The sequence below is a fragment of the Rhinoderma darwinii genome, chromosome 3 (assembly GCF_050947455.1).
Source record: "Rhinoderma darwinii isolate aRhiDar2 chromosome 3, aRhiDar2.hap1, whole genome shotgun sequence".
Taxonomy (NCBI): Eukaryota; Metazoa; Chordata; class Amphibia; order Anura; family Rhinodermatidae; genus Rhinoderma; species Rhinoderma darwinii.
Window position 1 is genome coordinate 180,161,219 of NC_134689.1, and position 23,388 is coordinate 180,184,606.

The following is a 23,388-nucleotide window of genomic DNA, read 5'->3' on the forward strand; positions in this document are numbered from 1 at the left end:
CAGTATAATGCCCCCATAGCTGCCCCATACAGTATAATGTACCCTTTTAGCTGCCCGATACAGTATAATGCCCCATACTGTATAATGCACCCTAAGCAGTCCGATACAGTATAGTGGCCCCCATATAGTATAATGCCCCCCCCATACCCAGTATAATGCCCCCCATAGCTGTCACATACAGTCTAATACAAAACACCAGTGATTGTCTGTCCACTGTCTCTAACATCATGCCCTCTCACTATCTGAAATTGAATCTTTTTAAAACTGAGCTCCTTGTGTTCCCACCATCTACTAACCTACCTAAACCTCAAGTCTCCATCTCAGTGTGCGGCACTACCATAACTCGTAAGCAGCATGCCCGCTGTCTCGGGGTTAGTTTTAACTCCAATTTTGCCTTTACTCCTCACATTCAATCACTTACACGCTCCTGTCATTTTCACCTCTAAAATATCTCAAGAATCCGCCCTTTTCTTACTGAGCAAACAGCCAAAACTTTTATTGTTGCTCTGATTCACTCTCGTCTTGACTACTGTAACTCATTATTAGTCGGTCTTCTCCTCACTAAACTCTCTCCTCTCCAATCTATGCTTAATGCAGCAGGCAGGCTCATCTTTCTAACCAATCGCTACACTAACGCCTCTACCCTGTGCCAATCACTACACTGGTTGCCCAACCCCTTCAGAATTAAATTCAAACTTATTACTCTCCCCCACAAATCTCTCCACCGTGCTGCACCTCCTTACATCTCCTACCTCATCTCTGTCTACCACCCTACCCGTGTTCTACATTCTGCCAACGTCCTTAGATTAAAATCCTCCATAATCCGAACCTCCCACTCCCGTATCCAAGATTTTTCTCATGCTGCACCAGTCCTTTGGAATGCGCTACCACAGACAACCAGATAAATTCCCAATATCCACAGTTTTAGACGTGCCCTGAAAACACAATTTTAGACAGGCCTATAACATTCCCTAATCTAACTCCTTTCCATGGCCCCCCTTTTAGATTAGTCATCAGAATAAGTTTCCCTCACACTCCTAGCACGGTACTGTATATCTGGTCCATCATACACGGATACTGGCTGGTGACCGGCTCATGCAGCTTTATGTGTACCACCCCATGTGTACAAAAGATGGCTGGACCATTGTACTGAACTTAAACTGTTACACTTCGTGTCTCACTTATTTCCTCATAGATTGTAAGCTCTTGCGAGCAGGGTCCTCAATCCTCCTGTCTGAATTGTAAATTAGCTTTGTCACTATGTAATGTCTGATATGGTCTGTTTATGTTCCATCTAAATTGTAAAGTGCTGCGTAATATGTTGGCGCTATATAAATAAAGATTATTATTATTATTATTATTATTAATGACCAGGCTAAACGTTTTAGTTTTTGCCTCTCTTCCTTTCAGCAGCCATAGCTTTTTTATTTTTCCATTGACATGGCTATATGAGGCCCTGTTTTATGTGGGAGAAATAGTATTTTGGGGTACAAAAAAATGACTATAATCTATAATCTGTAATCTATGCAATTTATTTTTGCAGCATGCATAAAGAAAAGGGTGATTTTCAACATTATATTCTTTATACTATTCACGTTTCACGCTAAATAGCCTCTTAAATTAATTATTCAGGTTATTACTGTAACGTCTATGGCCACGGCCCGTCGTTCTGACTTACCCCTCGACGGCCGTGGCCATGGACCTGTGTGTTCTCTGCTGCATTGTCCTCCAGTGAGGCGTCAGCACTCACTTCCTGGGATCGAGACATTCTCCCGGAGGGCGTGCACGCCCGCGCGTGCACGGCCTTAAAGTGCCAGTGCCTGCATAATTGCAGGAAGTCTGCAATCAAACTCTGAATGTTACTGGACTATAAAAGGAGCTCTGCCCTCTAGTTCTTTGCCTGAGCGTTGTTCGTTTCCCAAAGTGCTAATAGTCTCCTAGTGTCTTCCAGTTTCCAAGTGTTCCCTGTTCCTGTATCTAGTTTCCGTGCCATCCAGATCTTTTACCGTGCTGAGCTGTTGCCGTATTGTGCTGCATTCATGTCTGTTCCGCTACTCCACGCCTGATGTCTACCTGCTGCCTGGTCCCAGCCTAGCCTGCCTTGCTACTGTCCGAGTTGCCACAGGTACCCTGAACTATAGTACTTTAACTGTTTGGTCAGCTGCCGTCCCGCTACGCGGTACGGCCCAGTGGGTCCACACCCCGCATCGTGACAGTACGCTCAGGCCATGGAGCCTGCTGGTCAATTCAAGGGCATTTCACCCTCCCAAACCATGCAGCTGGACCTGCAGGTTCTCAGAGCAAGACAGGATCAACTTCTTGTGGCAGTGGACTCCATGGCACAGCAGCTAGGGACACTAGTTTGTTCCCTTCCTGCCTCTATGCAAGCTCCTCAGATCAACCCTCCTGCTACACCTCCTGGCAGTTCCGGCTCGGATCCTCAGTTCTCGCTGCCATTACCTTCTCGGTTCTATGGAGATGCAAGTTCGTGCCGGGAGTTTTCTGAACCAATGCTATATCCATTTTACCCTGCACGCCCGAGCATTTCCGATGGACGGAACCAATATCGTCTCTACTTGCCGGCAAGGCCCTGGTATGGGCAAACCCTATCTGTGAGCGTCAGGGACCCGAGACCCAAGACTTCCAGGGGTTAGTGCGGTTATTCTGGACTGTTTTCGAGGAGCCAGGACGAGTCTCGTCAGCAGCCACTGCTATCTTTAACCTTCGCCAGGAGGACAACTGCGTGGGCGAATACACCATCCAGTTCTGGACCCTGGCATGAGAACTATCCTGGAAAAATGAGGCCTTGGTGGCATCCTTTTGGCATGGTCTATCGCCCGAGATCAAGGACGAACTTGCTGCTCGAGATCTGCCACCCACCTTGGACGACCTGATTCTGCTTGCCACTCGGGTGAACATAAGGCTGAAGGAGAGATCTCATGAGGTTCTTCAGAAGAGACGGCCCCCTAGACTGGCGCCTAACTTCCAGCAACCCCTCTTGCCTCCTTCTACTGCTTTGCCCGAGGTTCCGATGCAAGTAGATCGGCTAAAATTGTCCGTCCAGGAGAAACAGACATGGCGCACCTCTGGACTCTGTTTATATTGCGGCCTCGCTGGCCATGTCGTGAGTCTGTGTCCTCAGAAGCAAAAAAACCCCAGCTCCTAGGTTTTGTTGAGAGACAACCCTGTGTGCCACTGCATTTAATCGAGAACTCTCCTCCAAACTGTTCATTCCCGTAGCCATCATTGCTGGCGAGAGGCCCCATCCGGTCTCTGCCTACCTGGACTCTGGCTCCACAGCCAATTTCATCTGCCAAGACCTTGTGGATCTTCTTCAGTTGCCTACTGTCCTGCTGGAAAGGCCATTGATCGTTGCCTCGGTAGATGGACTGCCTTTGCCTGACCCAGTTTTGTCCGTGACCAAGCCATTAAGACTTCAAGTGGGAGCTTTTCATTCTGAGCTCATCTGCGTTTCTCCTGTCCAAGACCGTCAACCTCATGCTGCTGGGTTTGCCTTTGCTCCGTTTTCACGCCCCAGTCCTGGATTGGAACTTTGGAGAGGTTCTCCAGTGAGATCCCAAGCGTCTCGACCCCTGTCTGGGTCATATCCAGCCACTGCAGCCTCCTCCGCTTCAGTCATTAGCAGTGTTGCCTTCTTGTTTCTCTATGTTCTCTGATGTCTTTGATAAGAAGGAAGCTGAGACTTTGCCGCCACATCGAGCATATGATTGTCCGATCGACTTGGTTCCTGAGTCGTCCCCTCCTTGCGGTAGAGTGTAACCTCTCTCCTTGCCAGAGACCCAGTCTATGTCTGCCTATATTAAAGAGAATCTGGAGAGGGGCTTCATTCGTAAATCCTCATCCCCAGCCGGAGATGGGTTTTTCGTTTTCAAGAAGAAAGATGGATCCCTCCGACCCTGCATTGACTACCAAGGCCTCAACCAGATCACGGTGAAGAACAGGTACCCACTGCCTTTGATTTCAGAACTGTTTGATCGCATACGGGGGGCAACATTTTTTTCTAAACTGCACCTGCGTGGGGCTTACAATCTGATTCGGATTCGTCAAGGTGACGAGTGGAAGACTGCATTTGATACACGTGATGGGTACTATGAATACCTAGTTATGCCCTTCGGCTAAAGTGTAACGCCCCCACGGTGTTTCAAGAATTTGTCAATGAAATTTTTCGTGATCTCCTTTATGTTTGTGTTGTGGTGTATCTCGATGATATTTTGATTTTTTACCCAGATCCAGTAACTCATTAGTCACGTCCACCAGGTGTTGCTTCGTTTAAGAGAGAATCATCTTTATGCCAAGCTAGAGAAGTGTGTGTTTGAGAAAAAGTCTCTTCCCTTCTTAGACTGTATCATCTCCAATCAGGGTCTCAAGATGGACCCTGAGAAGGTAAAGGCTGTCCTGCAGTGGAAACGCCCTCAAGGCTTAAGGGCCATACAACGCTTCTTGGGGTTCGCCAACTTCTACCGACTGTTCATTCCCAACTTCTCATCTTTGACAGCTCCCATCTCTGCCCTCACTAAAAAGGGCATGAATGCCAAAGTATGAACTCCGGAAGCAGAGGCCGCATTTGAATCCTTAAAAAAAGCCTTCACGTCAGCCCCTATTCTTCATCATCCTGATGTATTCCTACAGTTTTCTTTAGAGGTAGACGCTTCCTCTGTTAGTGCTAGTGCACTATTGTTCCAGAGAGGTTCGAAGGGCAAGACTGTGGTATGTGGCTACTATTCCATGCTGTTTCCTTCCGCAGAGCGCAACTACTCGATTGGGGATCGGGAGTTACTGGCCATCAAGCTGGCCCTGCAGGAGTGGAGACACCATCTGGAAGGTGCAGTCCACCCTATCCTGGTTTTCACAGATCACAAGAACCAGACCTACCAACAGACGGCCCAGCGGTTGAATCCTCCTCAAGCCCGGTTGTCGTTCTTTGCTCTGTTCCGGTTCGAACTCCTCTACCGACCTGTCGACAAGAATGTGTGGGCCGATGCCTTGTCGAGGTCATTTGAGATAGAGCACACTGTGGAGTCCCCACAGAATATCATTGATCCTTCCTGCATCTTCTCTGTGAACCCTATCCGGCTGAGGGTGCCGTCCTGCAAATTTGCCCCTAGGTTCCTCGGACCCTCGAAATCCTGCTACAGATTAACCCGGTGTCTTACAAACTGCGGCTGCCTCCTACCCTCAAGATTCCTAACTCCTTTCATGTCTCCTTGCTGAAGCCCGTGGTCCTGGACCGCTACTCCAGGACTCCTAGTTCCACAGTGGTCCCTGGTGGCTCGTCCGGGACTTTCAAAGTAAGGGATATTCTGGCCACCAAGAAGGTGGGAGGAAGGACGTTTTATTTAGTGGATTGGAGGGGGTTCGGTCCAGAAGAGAGGTCTTGGGAGTCAGATGAGAACATCGATGCCCCTGCCCTCGTGAGGAAGTTTCTCTCCCGCTCTGGTCCCAAGAAGAAGGGACGTTAGAGGAGGGATACTGTAACATCTATGGCCACAGCCCGTCGTTCTGCCTTACCCCTCGACGGCCGTGGCCATGGCCCTGTGTGTTCTCTGCTGCGTCATCCTTCAGTGAGGCGCCAACACTCACTTCCTGGGATCGAGACTGTCTCCCGGAATGCGTGCGTGCCCGCGCGTGCATGGCCTTAAAGGGCCAGTGTGCGCATAATTGCAAGAAGTCAGCAATCAAGCCCTGAATGTTACTGGACTATAAAAGGGGCTCTGCCTTCTAGTTCTTTGCCTGAGCGTTGTTCGTTTCCCAAAGTTTGTCATGCTAATGGTCTCCTAGTGTCTTCCAGTTTCTAAGTGTTCCCTGTTCCTGTATCCTGTTTCCCGTGCTATCCAGATCTATTACCTTGCTGAGCTGTTGCCGTGTTGTGCTGCATTCCACGCCTGTTCCGCTACTCCATGCCTGCCGTCTACCTGCCACCTTGTCCCAGCCTAGCCTGCCTTGCTATTGTCCGAGTTGCCACAGGTACCCTTTCTGGACTATAGACTCTGTACTTTACCTGTTTGGTCAGCTGCTGTCCTGCTACGAGGTACGGCCCAGTGGGTCCACACCCCGCATCGTGACAATTACGTTCGTGTAGATACCTAATATTTGTAATTTTTTTGTTTTTATGTAATGTATGGCCAATAAAATATATTTTATACTAAATAATTACTTTTTTGTGGACATTTTTTTATTATTTTTGTTACATATTTTATTTGATCCCATGAAGGGATAATTTTTAACAACTTTATTTGTCATTTATAATGTATTAGCATACTCCTGTATGCTGATACATTATACTTTGTCACAATGACAGACTCCTGTTAGGGCAACACATAGCATGCCCTAACAGCAGGCTTATAAAATAGACAGACCTTTTTTGGTCAAAAAAGTTTTTTATTTTTTATTATTACAAATTTGAACAAATTAGATTTCCCATCCCCACCTAAATCCTCCCGCTCACAAACAAAAGGTCTACATTGAATGTTGAAGAACTTCCAACTCGCCAGTCCATGGATGTGTCCAGATAAAGTCCTTCAAAGTAGCAACAGCAATGAAGTAAATATCGTACCCCCATCCCTTAACATGCCAAATATGACTCAATCATGGAACACATACGGAACAAAGATATATCAAACATGTGATAAGCAAAAAACAGCCCACATCCCAGATGTACATTTGGACAGAAATCAAAGAGCCAGCGACTGATGCTCCACCATTCCCCCAACACCAGGAGATTGTCAATCTATGGAGGGCCTATCCACCCATAGAATCACTGGAACCAAGCCCAGGGTATTCAACCAAGGGGACCAGACGTCTTCAAATTTAGCAGGGGTCCCCATTTTGTCATACACATACTTTTCCAAGCGTAGCATGGTGTTAACTCTTGTTTTAAATTCAGAAAGAGTGGGAGGGTCTGTATCTTTCCAATGGGATGCAAGTAATTTTCTAGCCTGATACAGAAGGCGCATTACCACCAGTCGCTGACTCTCCGTCACAGGTAAATTTGCAGTATGACCCAAAATACATATAATCGTATCCAAATCCACAAAACAGTCATATATTTTAGCAATGAAGTCCACCATATCCCTCCAAAACCTATTCAACCTAGTGCAACTCCACATCACATGTATCAGGTCTGCATTCAGCTCACCACATCTATGGCATGAGGAGTCTGGCCTATAACCCATTTTATATAGCAATAGTGGGGTTCTGTAAACCCTATGCAGGAGGTACAATTGGGAAAGCCTGTACATTTCACTCAAAGATGTTTCAGGAACCTGTTCCATGACCTCCTGCCATACCTCCTCCTCAAGACCCACGTCACGTTGCCATCTCTGCTTTAAAGAAAGTGGCTGACCTTTATGGACTGCCTCCAGGAGACATTTGTAGACTCTGAGGTCTTTCTAGGTCTCCAGGGCTGACTACAGAGGCATCCCAGTCTTTAATCGGGTCACCGGGCTTCCGATGAGGCGATCCAAGAGGGGAGTCCCCTTTGATCATGCCGCTGTCACAGACCACGGCGAACAAAGGGTTAAACAGCTGAGGTTGACGTTTCCTCCAATCCCAGCTGTATTCATTAGGCTGCTCTAAGTACCGGAGCTGTTAGTAACACTACCTGCTTATGAGCACTCACTGGAGAACTTCTTAGTCTTTTCTACAGTGACGCCAAAAGACGTGCCTGTAGATTCTAAAGCTGCAACGCCCGTCGTCAAAAGACAGTGGGTGTTTGGTAGGGGTTAAAAGGGATGCAATTCCAAGATTGAAGCTCTATTGTGGTTTTAAGGGGTTAGCACTTTCTGGCTGGTGGAGTCAAGTGAATGGTGTTGTGCCGTAGTTTCCTGTTGGTGACCGTGAGTGAAGCTGTGCACGGAAAAACTTTGAAGGAAGGTCCCCAGTCATCAAAAAGTGATGGCATATCCTAGCAATATACCACAATTCCTGAGATGGGAAAACCTATTTAATACCTTCATGCTATCTTATATGCTGCTTTTCTTTTCTTCTCAGTGCAGCCATGTTATTGCTTGTGCTCTGCTAGCTTGGACAAGACGTTGCAGACAGCCTGTAGTTACTATCGAACGCCATTTTGAATTTTCAACCTGGTCACATGGTCCCAGTATCAAGATAGACTTTAGAATGTATATGTCACAGACTTGAATCTTGTGTCCTGCCGATATCCTATCCTTGTCTGTAAAGCAGAGTGTTTTGTGTACGTCCCTGGGCACATGCCTGCTGACTGCTAGCACAGAAATTCTCAATAAAGAGCTTCTGAGCTTGTCCTGCAAAGTTCCTACATTATGAAAATATATGGCTATGTTATACAGTAATAAACTTAGCAAAACCCTGAAGGATGATCTCTGTAGCCTTACAGTAATAAAACCTCTGCAACTAGAATGTGGTGGGGTGTTATGGGGAGTTATTATCAATAACAATGGGCATATGACTCTTCATAGCATCAATTTTTATTATAGATTGCCTTATGGTTTCCAAATCATAACATCTATTTTTTATTTTTTTTAATATTCATATTTTAAAATTAATATATATATTTTATTCTGCATATAATATCTGACAAAGAAGGATGTTATATTGTTGTTAATAATGGACTAAGAGCTGTTTACATTATAAGAAATAATGCAACTCACATCGTCAATTATGGCAGATATTGTATGTCAATTTTCTGCTACACCTACCTGCATGAAAGCACAAAGCTGTTTACATGCAGCCTCAGGCATTGGTGCACATATTGTGCTGGGTTTCTTACTGTATCCATGGCGCTCATCTTATAAATATGATAAATTTTCTTGTGAACTTCAAATTTGGCACACATAGTAATATTATCTTTTTATTTGATGGTGCCAATTAGTGAAATTCTTTAAATCTTTAAGTATCCATAAAAATTAGAAGGATGCTTCTTATTATCTGTACAAAAGAAAAGCATCTTTGCGCTGAAGAATAATAAGTCGTTTCCCTTGCAGGACAAATGTAAAGGGTAACAATACCTAAAGTATCCAGAAATAGGCTCTGTTCACATTACATTTATAGCCTACGTCAGAGATATACATTGAGAGGATCACGTAACGTGTACCTCTGACGGAAGTCTGTGACGTATCCCACTATATGGGCATACAGTAGAAAACTGTTTTGTTTTTTTTTCAATGGTAGCCTATTGACACTATGTATATTGCGCAGTATACATTTTTTACTGTGTACGTTTCTAAAATGACACTCTTTTGGCATTTGTCGGACTAATGAAGCCCTACAAACATGCTTAGTATGTACACCGGGAGCTTTTCCCAGCATACAAACATTATGTGAACATAGCCTTACTTAACTGCTGGAACTTGTTACTTTCCAACTAAAAGACTGAATGTCTGACTTTGAATACAGCGTGATACAAGTGATTTTATTTAGTGTTTATTAAAAAACGTGCATAGAACATTATGGTGTGCATATAGTATTACGGTTATATGGATACTTTAATCACAAACATTTTTTGGGCTTAAGATATAAAGATGACATAGTGAAGAAAATGTAGCTCTGTGAATGTAAAAATCAAAGAGCATCTCTATTTTCCAAATATTAATAGTATTTGCGAAGGGCTGACCACATCTTCTACTTCCATTTCTGGATAAACAGTTATTACTGGCATTGACGTCTGCTCTTCTTATTTAGAATGCAACCTTGCTTTTTAAAACACTTTTATGTATCCACTGATTTAACGTTATTCCTTGCAGTTCCATCTGGGATTAAATGTGACTCCAAACATGTTCCCTCTTTCCTGCTATATAAATACTGCTTTACAAGGTATTCTTTATCCTTATGTTTGCAGCATTAAGATTTAAGTGTGTGGAATTTGACTAGTTTATCTTTAATTTGATATGACACAATTATTTGAAATTCAATGTGTGATTTAACAATAGCCGAGCCCTTCCATACAATCACCCCAAAAAGCTCTTTGTGGGATATTGGTGTGATTTATTGTTATCCATGTACTTTGTCCCACCTCATTAGTTATGAAAGACAAAGCCCCCGGCATTTGAGAAGAGGCATCAGAATATTCAAATTTGTGACATACAAGGTTATTCATAGACTCGCAGCATAAGGTTTTCTGTTATTTTTCAGTTGTATTTCCTTGCAAATGCAGAGGCAATGTATAAAACAAAATCCAGCACATCTCTTCAATGAGATTTGAAATGTTTCCGTTTCACAATTTTTAAAAGTTTAGTATTATCTTTTAACTATGAGATGTTTTGACAAATATATTGTAGGGATAGAAGTAAAGGTTCTGGTATGTGCATCACTAAGCAATTCTTTCTTGATGATAAAGGCACTGACCTACACTGAGGAGTAAAACAACAAAATCTTGACACGAAGTTAAAGGCACATTTGTGCTGTCTGATATTTTTACCTGAATTGTGATTGCATGCTGCACCCCTTAAGCATATTACATCAACACGCTTCAGCAGGTGCAATAGCATTTGCTGCATCTGTACACATATTGTACGTATTACTCACTCTTTATGACCTTGATTTTTGAAGAACATTTAACTGTTCTGTGTGAAGTGATGAATACAAGCTTTAATCATTTCCTCATCTGTATGAATGTTCCATAAATAATGAACCAAATGTAGATTCTGCTATTATTGCATTTGAATAAATGTCTACCGCTTTGAAAGTAAATTGCAATGTATGGTGGCATGTAAAATTATTTTAAGGAAAGTTTGGGATTTGTTAGTAAAACTAGATGCATTTCATACTGGCATTGAAGTAAACAGTATTTTTAATGGGGCTTATGCATTTACTATATTTATGATGTGTAAGAGCTATATTATATATAGGCAGTCGGGGGAGAAACACTTGTATGTTGCTCATGTCAGTAAGTACAGCATTTTATTATAATATGTTATTGATAGTATTTGTCTGTGTTAACTGTAACACAAGTTGCTGTATTAGGTTTTGGAAAAAGAGAACAAATAATGGTGAATTGTGGGGAAGGTTTAAGCATGTTATCAATCAGCCCTCTATGATGAAGTCTATGATGGTGGACTTTTTTTTTTTAGAATAAAAATAATAATAATAAATGGGACAATGTACCCCATTCTGTAAATTCTAAGAATATTAGCCATAGTTTTCCAAGACTATATAAAAGCACAAGGCCGCATGATAGGCAAATTTATACAGGGAACAGAGGTCTAAGAGGACTCCTAATATTCTAAATAAATTGTAGTAGGGGTACAGTATTCATTTATAATACACACCTCAGATGCTGCAGAACCGCTTTTTGAACAGAAGGGTGGTGTTCTGTTTATCAGACATTGATATGAAACGCCCTCAGGTCGTAGCAGCTAAGGTGTGTATTCCGCTGTTTTTCAGCAACAGGGACACAGAACCAAATAAAATACACTGCAGATGCAGAACCTCTTTTAAAAAGAAACGGTCATTACATGTGAGTTAATTAGTGTTTGGCACAGGGGACGGTACTTCCTACAAAAGCGATCAGCAAAAGACAGAAAGAGATACAGTAAGTAGTGTCAATGTAGCACCACACATCCATATGTAATCATTAGGTTCTGTCATCAGAATGTAATGATTATACAAATGTTATTTACAGACATGTATTTGAAAGATTTTCATAGACGTGTTTTATAAAATTATAACAGTATTGATACCGTAATACATTATTTATTATAGTCTGAACGTGACTTATGCTATCACATTTTCTAACCTACAAGGTTTCCGGTACTCATGATTGGGACATTGCTAAACATATTTTCTCTTGCTAATGTAACTGTACAACAAGAGATATCCAACATGGCCTTACTCACTCGCTGATCAATATATTTCCTCTTCAAATGGGTGAAATCTAGCACAGAAAACATCTTTGTAATAAGCATGAGATCAATGGGGCAGTAAGGATAATGGTGTTCTGATTTCGCTAGGTTTTACTACAATAAGGAAGATTTGTTTATTAATGGCAGACCTATGTATACAGAAACGTTATATTTTTTAATGTGGAAGGATGGTGACAGTTAATCCGGAGAGCAGTAGTGTAGATACGTCATGCAACATTCCTCTGATTAAAGCTTTTGAGCTAGAAAATGCTACCTCATGGTTTTTAAAATAAGGGCATGTTCACACAGGGTGGAAAAGCTGTGTAAAAGTACGCAGTGTATCGGTCTTGAAATCTGCAAGGAATTCCGGCTAAAAAAATCTCACCAAATTGTAATCTCGCTGATTGGTATTTAGGGAGCGGGCGATAGTGCTCATCCTCCTAATTGTTGTTTTGTTTGTCGCGTGGCTTTCTCCTTCCTGGTTTGTCTTGTGTTCATCCTGTCATATTTACTTGACGCTTATAGATTTTTTTTCATTTGCCATTGCTGTCCATAGTGGTAGTGGAAGAGAGAAGAGATGGCTCAATTAAAATTGGGTACCCTTAATGCTAGGGGTATTAATGTCCCAGAAAAACGCTTGCAGGTGTTATGTAATATGCATAAGGCCCTTGCCAATTTCTATCTCCCTAATCAACATCAGGCTCGTGTATGACTGTTTCTAAGAAGGCTGGAGGAGTTTGCAGCAGGCTTTCTGATTGTGGGCGGTGATTTTAATTTAACCTTCGATTGCAGGCTTGACACCTCCTCTAGAAGGAGTACTGTTCCTAGATGCCAGATGATGGCCTTGAAGGCTACTATGCATTCTATGCAATTAATTGACGTATGGAAAGTACTTCACCCTAAAGTAAGATAATATACATATTTCTCTCCCTTACATAACATGTATAGCCATTTAGATGCCTTTCTCTTCAGCCATCACTTGCTTACCTGGCGCCCTATCTCTGAGGTGGGGACTATGCTTTGGTCAGACCATGTTTTGGTCTTTCTGACATTAACTTTTCCCAACTCAATGCTCACCTTCTAATCTTGGAAGATCAATGACAACCTTCTGTGTGACGCTGTGTACGTATCGGCACTCAAGGAGACACTTGACACATGTTTAGCCACTCATGCTCATGACCCTACCCCCTATCAACGAAGTGGGAGGCCCTGAAATGCGTAGTTAGGGGTGTTCTTATACAACATGGGGCCCGTCTGAAGAGGGAAAAAGGGGTTGCTATTGCTAGGCTTCTTGTGCAAATACGGGATTCAGAATCCAGACATTAAAACATCCAATCTTCACAGGCATGGCCGGCTCCAGGTTTATGTGGGCCCTTGGGCAACACAGACTTAGTAGACCCCTTTGCGGGGGAACTCACGACGTTAGCAGAAAATGTCACTTTGTGGCCCCATATAGAGTTAGGCCCTGTTTATGCCCCCATATAGAAGTTAGGCCCCCAGTTTGTACCCCCATAAATGTAGTGCCCTCTGTAGATAGTGCCACACAGCCCCCTCCCAGGTAGTGCCATACAGCCCCCCTCCATGGTAGTGACACACAGCCCCTATTCCAGGTAGTGACACACAGCCCCCCTCCCAGGTAGTGCCACACAGCCTCCACCTCCCAGGTAGTGCCACACAGCCCCCACCTCCCAGGAAGCGCCACACAGCCCCCACCTCCCAAGTAGTGCCACGCAGCCCCACTCACAGGAAGTGCCACACAGCCCCCTCCTCCCATGTAGTGCCATACAGCCCCCTCCTCCCAGGTAGTGCCACACAGCCCCCCTCCATGCTAGTGCCACACAGCCCCCTCCCTAGTAGTGCCACACAGCCACCCTCCCTGTAGGTAGCGCCTTCGGAGTTCCCTCTAGGAGTGGAATCCCCAGCCAGAGCATTGCTGATGCTCTGGCTGGGGATTCTGCTTCAGGAGAAACCCCTGACATCACTGTTCATATATGGACAGTGTTGTCAGTGGCAACCCTAGAGTCAAAGTCCCGGGCAAAGCACTCCTAGCACTCTGCCTGGGAGTCCTGCTCTGCTCCTGACATCACTGTCCATATATGGTTAGTGATGTCTGGAGCAGAGCTGAAGTCCCATGCAGATAGCCAGTAAAGGTTCTGCTCCGGTACTCCAGCTCTGGGGAAGCCCCTGACATCACTGTCCATATACGGCTAGTGAAGTCAGGGGCAACCCCAAAGCCAAAGTGCCGGAACTCCCAGCTACTAGCACCCTGCCAGGAACATTGCTCTGCTCCTGACAACACTGTCCATATATGGACATGATTTCAAGGCCTTCCCCAGAGACGGAGCCATGGAGCAGAGCCGCTAGCGCTCTGCCTAGGACTCCTTCTCTCCTCCCGATATAACTGTCCATAAATGGACAGTGATGTCAGGGGATTCCCCAGAGATGGAGTCCCGGAGCAGAGCCACTTGTAGCGCTCTGCCTGGGACACCTTCTCTCCCTCTGACATTACTGTCCATATACGGACATTGATGTCAGGGACTTCCCCAGAGAAGGCGTCCCGGAGCAGAGCCGCTAGTGCTCTGCCTGGGACTCCTTCTATCCTCCCGACATCACTGTCCATATATGATGCAGTGATGCCGTGACGACTGGGGTCACCGGGTGCTGACGCCGGCCTGTTCACAGGTTTTCTCAGATCTCACGACTGACAGAGAATCATTGCGTTCTCTGCTTGATCAATCTCATGCTAGATTTATGGATCAGATGCGTAAACACTCCTATGAATTTGCGGATCAATGCGGTAAATCTTTAGCGCAGATTTTACATCCCGCACACAAGCGTCTTGTATCCCTAAAATTACATCTCCGTCTGGCGCTGATATCCATGACCCGGTAGGCATTACTGAATGCTTCAAACAATATTATTCTGCTTTATATAATATTAAGTGGCATTTTCATGATCTGCAGGCTGGTGCGCTGCGAGAAAAGATTGAGGTAGAGCAGGCGATTAAATACTTTCTGTTTGTGTTTTTAAATTAGGAACGAAAAGTTCTGGTTAGGGACTCGCAAGGCACTGGGGACCCTTGACGTTGGGTTGCGAGCTTTGCGTATTTTGGCCAAAATAACAACTAATACCCCATGTTTCATGGATATTTCTTACTACGTATACTACACTTTTTTTCAGGACGCAGCCGGGTCTTATATGCTGGGAGGGCATGATGTGCTGGCGTTTGGTTTGGAATGCAGAGCAGCCCGCTTTAGCTAACACTAGCGGCGTTACAAATAGGCTGTTATTCGGCAAGATACGCCATGCCTGACGACCAGCACATTATCCCTCCACGTATTACACATAGTACTGACACCCCATGTACTATTCACAGCACTGACCCCTATTCATCACATTTATTTTATTTATTTATTTTTATTACATTATTACACAGTTCTGACACTTTCATACATACATATTTATTTTTTACCATCCATTCACACCCTAGCACTACACTGACACACATTTATCGCACACCTTTGAGCACTTAGTCCGCCACTCCCCTCAAGACTAGTGGGAGGGGCTATCACTATTTAATGCACACTCCTTCTGCAGCATTCTTTGACCCGTCTGCGTCCTGATGGGAACGGGTTTTCACCCACCCACCTACCTAGTGAGTATGGCCTTTTTTGTGGTTTTGATATTTATGTCCCATTTTTTCTGTTTGTGTGATTAAATACTTTCTGATAGGTAAAAGCCCGGGGACCTGACGGATTTAACAACAGGTTTGATAAATCATTTAAAGATCAGCTTGCCCCGTTTTTGATGAAAGTTTTTAATTCTGTGTCCATTACTTGTCCCTATGCCTCACAGTCTGTGGAGCCCACATAACCCTTCTACCGAAACCGGGTAAAGACCCTACGACATGCGCCAATTTCAGACCTATCTCCCTTATAAATGTTGAGGAGAAAATCTATGCTAAATTGATTACCTCTCGTCTCTCTCCGTTGCTGCCTAGCTTGATCTGTGATGACCAGGTGGGATTTATTTGTGGAAGAGAAGCACGTGACAATACTAACAAGACCCTTCTTCTAACACCCTATGGTCAGAAGCATGGAGTGCCCATGTGTTTGCTGTATGTAGATGCCGAAAAGGCATTAGATCGGGTGCGCTGGGTGTTTCTCTGCAGTGTCTTGGCTTAGATCGGACTTGGCTCTAACATGTTGAGTAATATTATGGCTTTATATAACAGTCCTACAGCTCGAGTTCGAGTTAATGGTCTCTTGTCAGATCCTCTGACTATTACCAATGGCACAAGACAGGGATGTCCCCTTTTGACTCTGCTGTATGTTTTGGTCATGGAACATCTGGCTGTGGCACCGCGGAGTAACCCCAGCATTAAGTGCATTTGCATTGGTGCCCAACACCATAAATTGGCCCTTTATGCTGACGATCTTCTTCTATATATCACAGACCCTATGATTTCTTTGCCTTCGTTGTTTGGGGAGTTTGAGCAATTTGGCCAACTAAGTAATTTTAAAGTAAACTACTCTAAATCAGAGGCCTTGATGCTTCTCTTGCTGCTCATTTCGCTCAGGTCTTCCCAATCAAATGGCAACCCACTTCTCTGAAATACTTGGGAGTACATATTCACACCTACTTACCCGATAATTTATGTTGAATTATACTACTATTTTGCACGTACTTTACGAGACTGGGAAGTGTATGGCTGTGGGCGCATGTCGTGGTTTGGTCGTATCAACACTATTAAAATGGACATCTTACCGAAACTCTTGTACATATTTCAAACCATCCCTATTATAGTGCCTGCTGCCTTTTTTAAAACGTTACATCGTGCCATTACCAAATTTGTGTGGGGTTCTTCCAAACCCTGTATTAGGTTTTCTGTCCTTAGTCGCACTAAACTGGAGGGTGGTGCAGGCTTACCGGATTTCAAACGCTATCATCAAGCCGCACTCTTGATGAGAATGGTGGACTGGTTCCACTCACATGCTGGTAAGCAATGGGTGCGCATTGAGAAGTATATCTCTTCTCTTGCTCTATCATCTCTGTCTTGGCTGAATAGTTCACATAGACCAATGTCTGCTCTACCCGTTTTCACACGTCAGTTTCTTGCTGTATGGGAGCGACTTATTGGTGCTTCTGACCTCTCTCATAGGCCGGGGCCATTAACTCCTCTCTTTGACAACCCTTTCTTTCCTCCAGCCATAACGGTGCTGGGGGAGACAGGATGGAGTTTACTTGGCTGAGACCCTTACTCCTACTGGTGATATTCTTCCTCTTACTACTGTCTCAGCGTCCTGCCCGAGGGGGGTGGGGCGTGCAACTTGGTGATCCTATTTTCAATTGAGGTCGTATCTTTCTTCCCTGGGAGACTGTACTGCTGTGCTCCAAGATAAGACTCCTTTGGGGCTCTATCTGTTGTTGTCTTCTTCTCCTTCCCAAATGTTATCCTATTTGCATGGGATCCTCCAGCTTTCTTACTCTTCTTCTCAGTTGGTGTTCACTACAGCCTGGAATGGGGAGATGGGTATTCAAAATTCTGTGGAAGATTGGCAAACATCATTCCTCTTAGCACAAGAAAAAAAACTATAAAATCCTCATGAGATGGTACTGATGCCCTTCTTTTCTTGACGGGATATTCCCTAATGTGTCAGATGATTGTTGGAGGTGTGGTGGTGCCCCTGGAACTATGTTGCACATTTGGTTGGATTGTCCTAGGCTTCGTCCCTTTTGGGAAAAAAATCTTTGACTTTGGGAATAAACTTTTTGATGTTTCTGTTCTTGCTTCTCCTTCTATTGGTTTGCTTTCCATGGTTCACGGGTCACTTCCACACCTTAAGGCCCCATGCACATGACCGTAAATGGGTTTTACGGACCCATTCAGTTCTATTGGCCGCAGATTCCTTTGCGTATCGCTACGGATGGGTGTCCGTGCCATAGAACTGTGCAGAGAATTACGGAGCATGTCAGTTTTTTGGGGTTTTACGGGCCGTGCTCCCATACTTTGTATGGGAGCACAGGCCGAAAATGCGAGCGGCCGTCAGCAGACAGCCGTGCCTGCAATCGTGGGCCACAATTACGGGCATGGTCGTGTGCATGTAGCCTAAGAGGGGCGTCTTTAGACATTTCCTCACCATTGGAAGTCCACTTCTGTGTCTTCCTTACAAGAATGGGTAAATGAGATGAACATCATGAGAATGGAGGAATTGTTGGCAGTTGATCACGTTAAATCCGATGCCTTTGTTCGGATTTGGACAGTTTGGTCCCTGTTCCGGGATGCTTCTGACCTTTCTCTCTGGTTAGATGGCATTTTCTGAAAGTCTTGTTTATCCACCGCTTTTTATTTTTGAATATGTTTCCAAACTGTTGTGTCCTTTGTACTCTCCCTACCCTCTGTGTTCGGAATCTAATGTGTCATATGTATAATGTTTATTAATGACTCGGTTCCTTACTATTACACTGCTTTGGGACCATTGTTCTGATTTCTTTAATCTGCTGTCATTATCTTGATGTCTAAGAGGTTTACCTCCTATCTCCTTTCTTATTGCATTTTGTGATTTTATATTGTATAGTTTTGATTCTTCATTGCAATATTTTGTAACTCCTTCAAAATTCTAATAAAACTTGTTGATAAAGAAAAAAAAAGAACAAAAGTGTCTAGCAGGTAAGTAATATGCGCCAAATTTATCATACAACATTCACCACTGTGATAAATTTAGCGCATCTTCTAACGAAAACTAGGCCAAATCAAAGGTGGTTTAGGAAGGAGAAAAGTGTCTAGCAGGTAAGTAAGATGTGCCAAATTTATCATACAGCATTCCCCACTCTGATAATTTTGGCGAATCTTCTGACTGGCTTGTCTAAGTTTACATTGTCTAAATCTTAGACTGCATTAGTAAATCTGCCCCAATGAGACTCATGTATGAAACTAAGCAGACAAAAAGTGGAGAAGTGGACCAAAGCAACAAATCAGGTTCTAGATTTTAGGAGTGGTTATATGCGTTGGGCGGCTATAATGTACCCCAGAGCCAAGTTTCACAAACTGTGGGTCGCAAACCCCTGGGGGGTCATGTGGAGGCATCCGGAGGAGGACGGGTTGGGAGTCACTCACCAATGTTCTTAGGCCCACTAAGATGGTGGGGCCCAGGGCCGGCCCCCAGCGGTGGCATGTCCCAGTTTCAACTGTATTCACGGTACATTTGAATCCAATGCTAGAGCAGGGAGGTGACGGCTCCTTGCTACAGCATTCACTATGTAATGCCGACAGTGAGCGGCTCGGCACAGATAGGCACGATGTAGTGACATCATGGTGCCTGTCTGTGCCGAGCCATACATGCCACAGAACGGAGGCGCAGAGGGTTTTACTCCCCTATGTGGGGTAGGTGAGTATTTAATTTTAATTAGGCACTATAGGGGCATTATACTGGGTATGGGGGGGCACTATGGGGCAATATACTGTATAGGGCTGCTATGGGGGCATTATACTGTGTGGGGCAACTATGGGGGCATGATACTGTGTGGGGGAAGCTATAGAGGCATTATACTGTGTGGGGCAGCTATGCGGGAATTATACTCTGGGGGCACTAAGGGGTCATTATACTGTGGGGGCAGCTATAGGGGCATTATTCTGTGTGTGGGTCACTTTAGGGACATTATACTGTGTGGGGAGGCACCATAGGGGCAATATACTGTGTGGGGCAGATAAAGGGGCATTATACTGTGTCGGGGCAGCTATAGGGGCATTATCCTGTGTGGGGGCAGCTATAGGGACATTATCCTGTGTGGGGGCAGCTATAGGGGCAGTATCCTGTGTGGTGCAGCATACTGTGTGGAGGCACTAAGGGATCATTATACTGTGTAAGGGCAGCTATTGGGGGAATTTTTCTGTGATGAGGGCAGCTTTAGGGTCATTATACTGTGTGCGGAGGCACTATAGGGGGCATTATCCTGTGTGGGGGCCACTAAGGGGTCATTATACTGTTCGGGGACTCACTGGATAGGGTCCCACAGATGTATTTTGCCCCCTATGCTAAACCCCTAGCCAAGCCTTAGATGGCCACTGATGGACGGGTCGGTCAGATAACCCACCATCAGCTACCATAGTCGGGCTTCAGCAGCACACAGTAGCAGGATACCTTGAGTCTCCCCCAACCGCACAGTTACCATTGTTTTCGATGTTGCAGGGACTTATTTTTCAAATGGAATACCGGCATCTAGCTATGAATGATGTTGACACACGTCAGACGAAATGGGGATAAGTACGGTAGTGGGGGTCGCAAAAAAAGTCTCAGCTAAAGTGGGTCCTCAGAAAGTTTGCAAACCACTGCCCTAGAGGAAAGCACATGCCAGATGTGAGTTTGATGCAAACTACAACTCTGTATCATTAAACACAAAATCAAAATGAAGAAAACAAATAGTATTGCTCAATGCTTAGAATAAAGAATACTAAGGGTCTAAGAGTCAAGACAGTTTTTGTTCTTGGCATAATTACAAGAATACTATCTGTACCCACAAAATACTATTGCTCCAGTTGCTTTGTGTAAGTTAAAGAGACTCTGTCACCACATTATAAGTGCCATATCTCCTATATAAGGAGATCGGCACTATAATGTAGGTGACAGTAATGCTTTTTATTTAAAAAAACGATCTTTTTTCACAACGTTAGGAGCGATTTTGGTTTATGCTAATGAGCTTTCTTAATGCCCAAGTGGGCGTACTTTAACTTTCGACCAATCAGCATCATGCACTCCTCTCCATTCATTTACACTGCACTAGCGATATAGATATATCGCTATGTGCAGCCTCATACACAAGCCCTATCATTACTACAGTGTCCTGATAATGAATACACATGAAATCCAGCCTGGACGTCATGTGTCCTCACAATCCTGACACTTCTGAATCTTTTCTGTGAGATTCCAGCAACGGATACGAAATCTCGCGAGATCACGGAGCTAAACGAGATTTGGTTTCACTTGCCGGAATCTCACAAAAAAAGAGTCAGAAGTGTCAGGATTCTGAATACACATGACGTCCAGGCTGGATTTCATGTGTATTCATTATCAGGACACTGTAGTAATGTTAGGGTTTGTGTATGAGGCTGCACATAGCGATATATCTATATAGCTAGTGCAGTGTAATTGAATGGAGAGGAGTGCATGATGCTGATTGGGCATTAAGAAAGCTCATTAGCATAAACCAAAATCGCTCCTAACGTTGTGAAAATAGATCGTTTTTTTAAATAAAAAGCATTACTGTCACCTACATTACAGCGCCCATCTCCTTATGTAGGAGATAGGGCACTTATAATGTGGTGACAGAGTCTCTTTAAAGGTGGAAATGAGGGCATTGCTGGAAACAACCAAATGGCAGCCCTTTCTTTAGCTGATCCTGGAGTAGTCATTTGGTTGGTTCCAGCAGTGCCCACATCTCCACTTTTTACCTCCACAAAGCATCAATCCAGCAGTGACAACAAGCTTCGCCCTCCGCCTCAGGAGTTGAGCAGCAGCTGACATGCATTTAAAACCCATGCTGGCGCTTCCTATCCAAGTACAACTGGTCTCACTTTACAAAGAGTATCTACACTATGAGGCGCCGTTTGTCACTCTTTGTAATTTAGGACGGATACTATTACTCCAGTGTCTGGTATCTCTCACACTGTAAGACAAATGTAAAACACACTTACATTTAATGAATGGCAAAGTCTGGCTGGCAGTTTACCAAAGCACGTAAATCAAACTCTGCTTTAACAGCTCAAAGTAGTGCTTCTTTCTAAGATATATTTATTTTGATGTCCTATCTTCATGTTCTGTAACATTTAAAAATAATTGAAGAATTAATTCAGACAATAATATAAACTGAGGATTACAAGAAGACATGTCATTCTAAATAATAGGCAGATAAAAGTAGTGGATATACTCACTATAAGCCATTACTACAGGGTGGGCCATTTATATGGATACACCTACATAAAATGGGAATGGTTGGTGATATTAACTTCCTGTTTGTGGCACATTAGTATATGGGAGGGGGGAAACTTTTCATGCTGGGTGTTGACCATGGCGGCCATTTTGAAGTTGGCCATTTTCTATCCAACTTTAGTTTTTTTCAATGGGAAGAGGGTCATGTGACACATCAAACTTATCGAGAATTTCACAAGAAAAACAATGGTGTGCTTGGTTTTAACGTTACTTTATTCTTTCATGAGTTATTTATGTCATTATGGGTGTCAGGTCCGAGCATTCCTAGATGAACAGTTTCCTGGAAAGTGGATTGGTCGTCGTGGGCCAGTTGAATGGCCCCCTAGGTCTCCCGATCTGACCCCCTTAGACTTTTATCTTTGGGGTCATCTGAAGGCAATTGTCTATGCTGTGAAGATACGAAATGTGCAGCAACTGAAACTACGGATACTGGAAGCCTGTGTTAGCATTTCTTCTGCGGTGTTGCTATCAGTGTGTGTGAAGAGTGGGAGAAGAGGGTTGCATTGACAATCCAACACAATGGGCAGCACTTTGAACACATTTTATAAGTGGTCAGAAACTTGTAAATAACTCATGAAAGAATAAAGTAACGTTAAAACCAATTGTTTTTCTTGTGAAATTCTCGATAAGTTTGATGTGTCACATGACCCTCTTCCCACTGAAAAAACTAAAGTTGGATACAAAATGGCCGAATTCAAAATGGCCGCCATGGTCAACACCCAGCTTGAAAAGTTTCCCCCCTCCCATATAAAAATGTGCCACAAACAGGAAGTTAATATCACCAACCATTCCCATTTTATTTAGGTGTATCCATATAAATGGCCCACCCTGTACATTGACATGACTTTTGTAACAGCCAATATATGTTCAATATAACTACAGAAACCATTGAAAGAAAAATTCTGTTTCTGGCAGTTTTTTTTCCCCCAATCACAAAAAAAACCTCAGAGTTAAAAATAACAACAACAAAAACAAAAAAAAACAGCCATAAATCTGAAACTCAGAGCTGGGTCCTGGCTGCCATTTAACTTTTCAACTTTTCCTGGCAGCTTCAGCCTTCCTTGTTAGGCTGGGTTCCCATAGGTCGGATACGCTGCATAAAAGTACACAGCGTATCCGACCTAAAACCCGCAGGGAATACTGGCCTGAAAACCGCACCAAATTTTGGCGCAGCTTTTCAACTAGAATCTCCGCTTCGGAAATCAGTACTGTTTAAAAAAGAAACAAAAAAAACTACAATACTTACCACCCGGACATTGTCATAGCGATGTGTCCCTCTGTTCTGAGTGCCTCATGGCCTCCATACGCTTTAGCCTATGTGTCCGGTGCAGCCTGTGATTGGCTGTAGCAGTCACATGGTATAAAACATCATCCCAGGAGGCCGGGCTGCACTCAGAAACTCTTTTTTTTAAAAATCTGTTAGGAAGGCAAAGTCTCAGCCATTTTTAGTTTTTTCATTTTTGTTCTTTCCTTCCCACTTTCCAAAGGCCATAACTTTTAGATTTTTTTTCATTGATATAGCTATATGAGGGCTTGTTTTTTTGTGAGACAAATTGTAGTTTTGC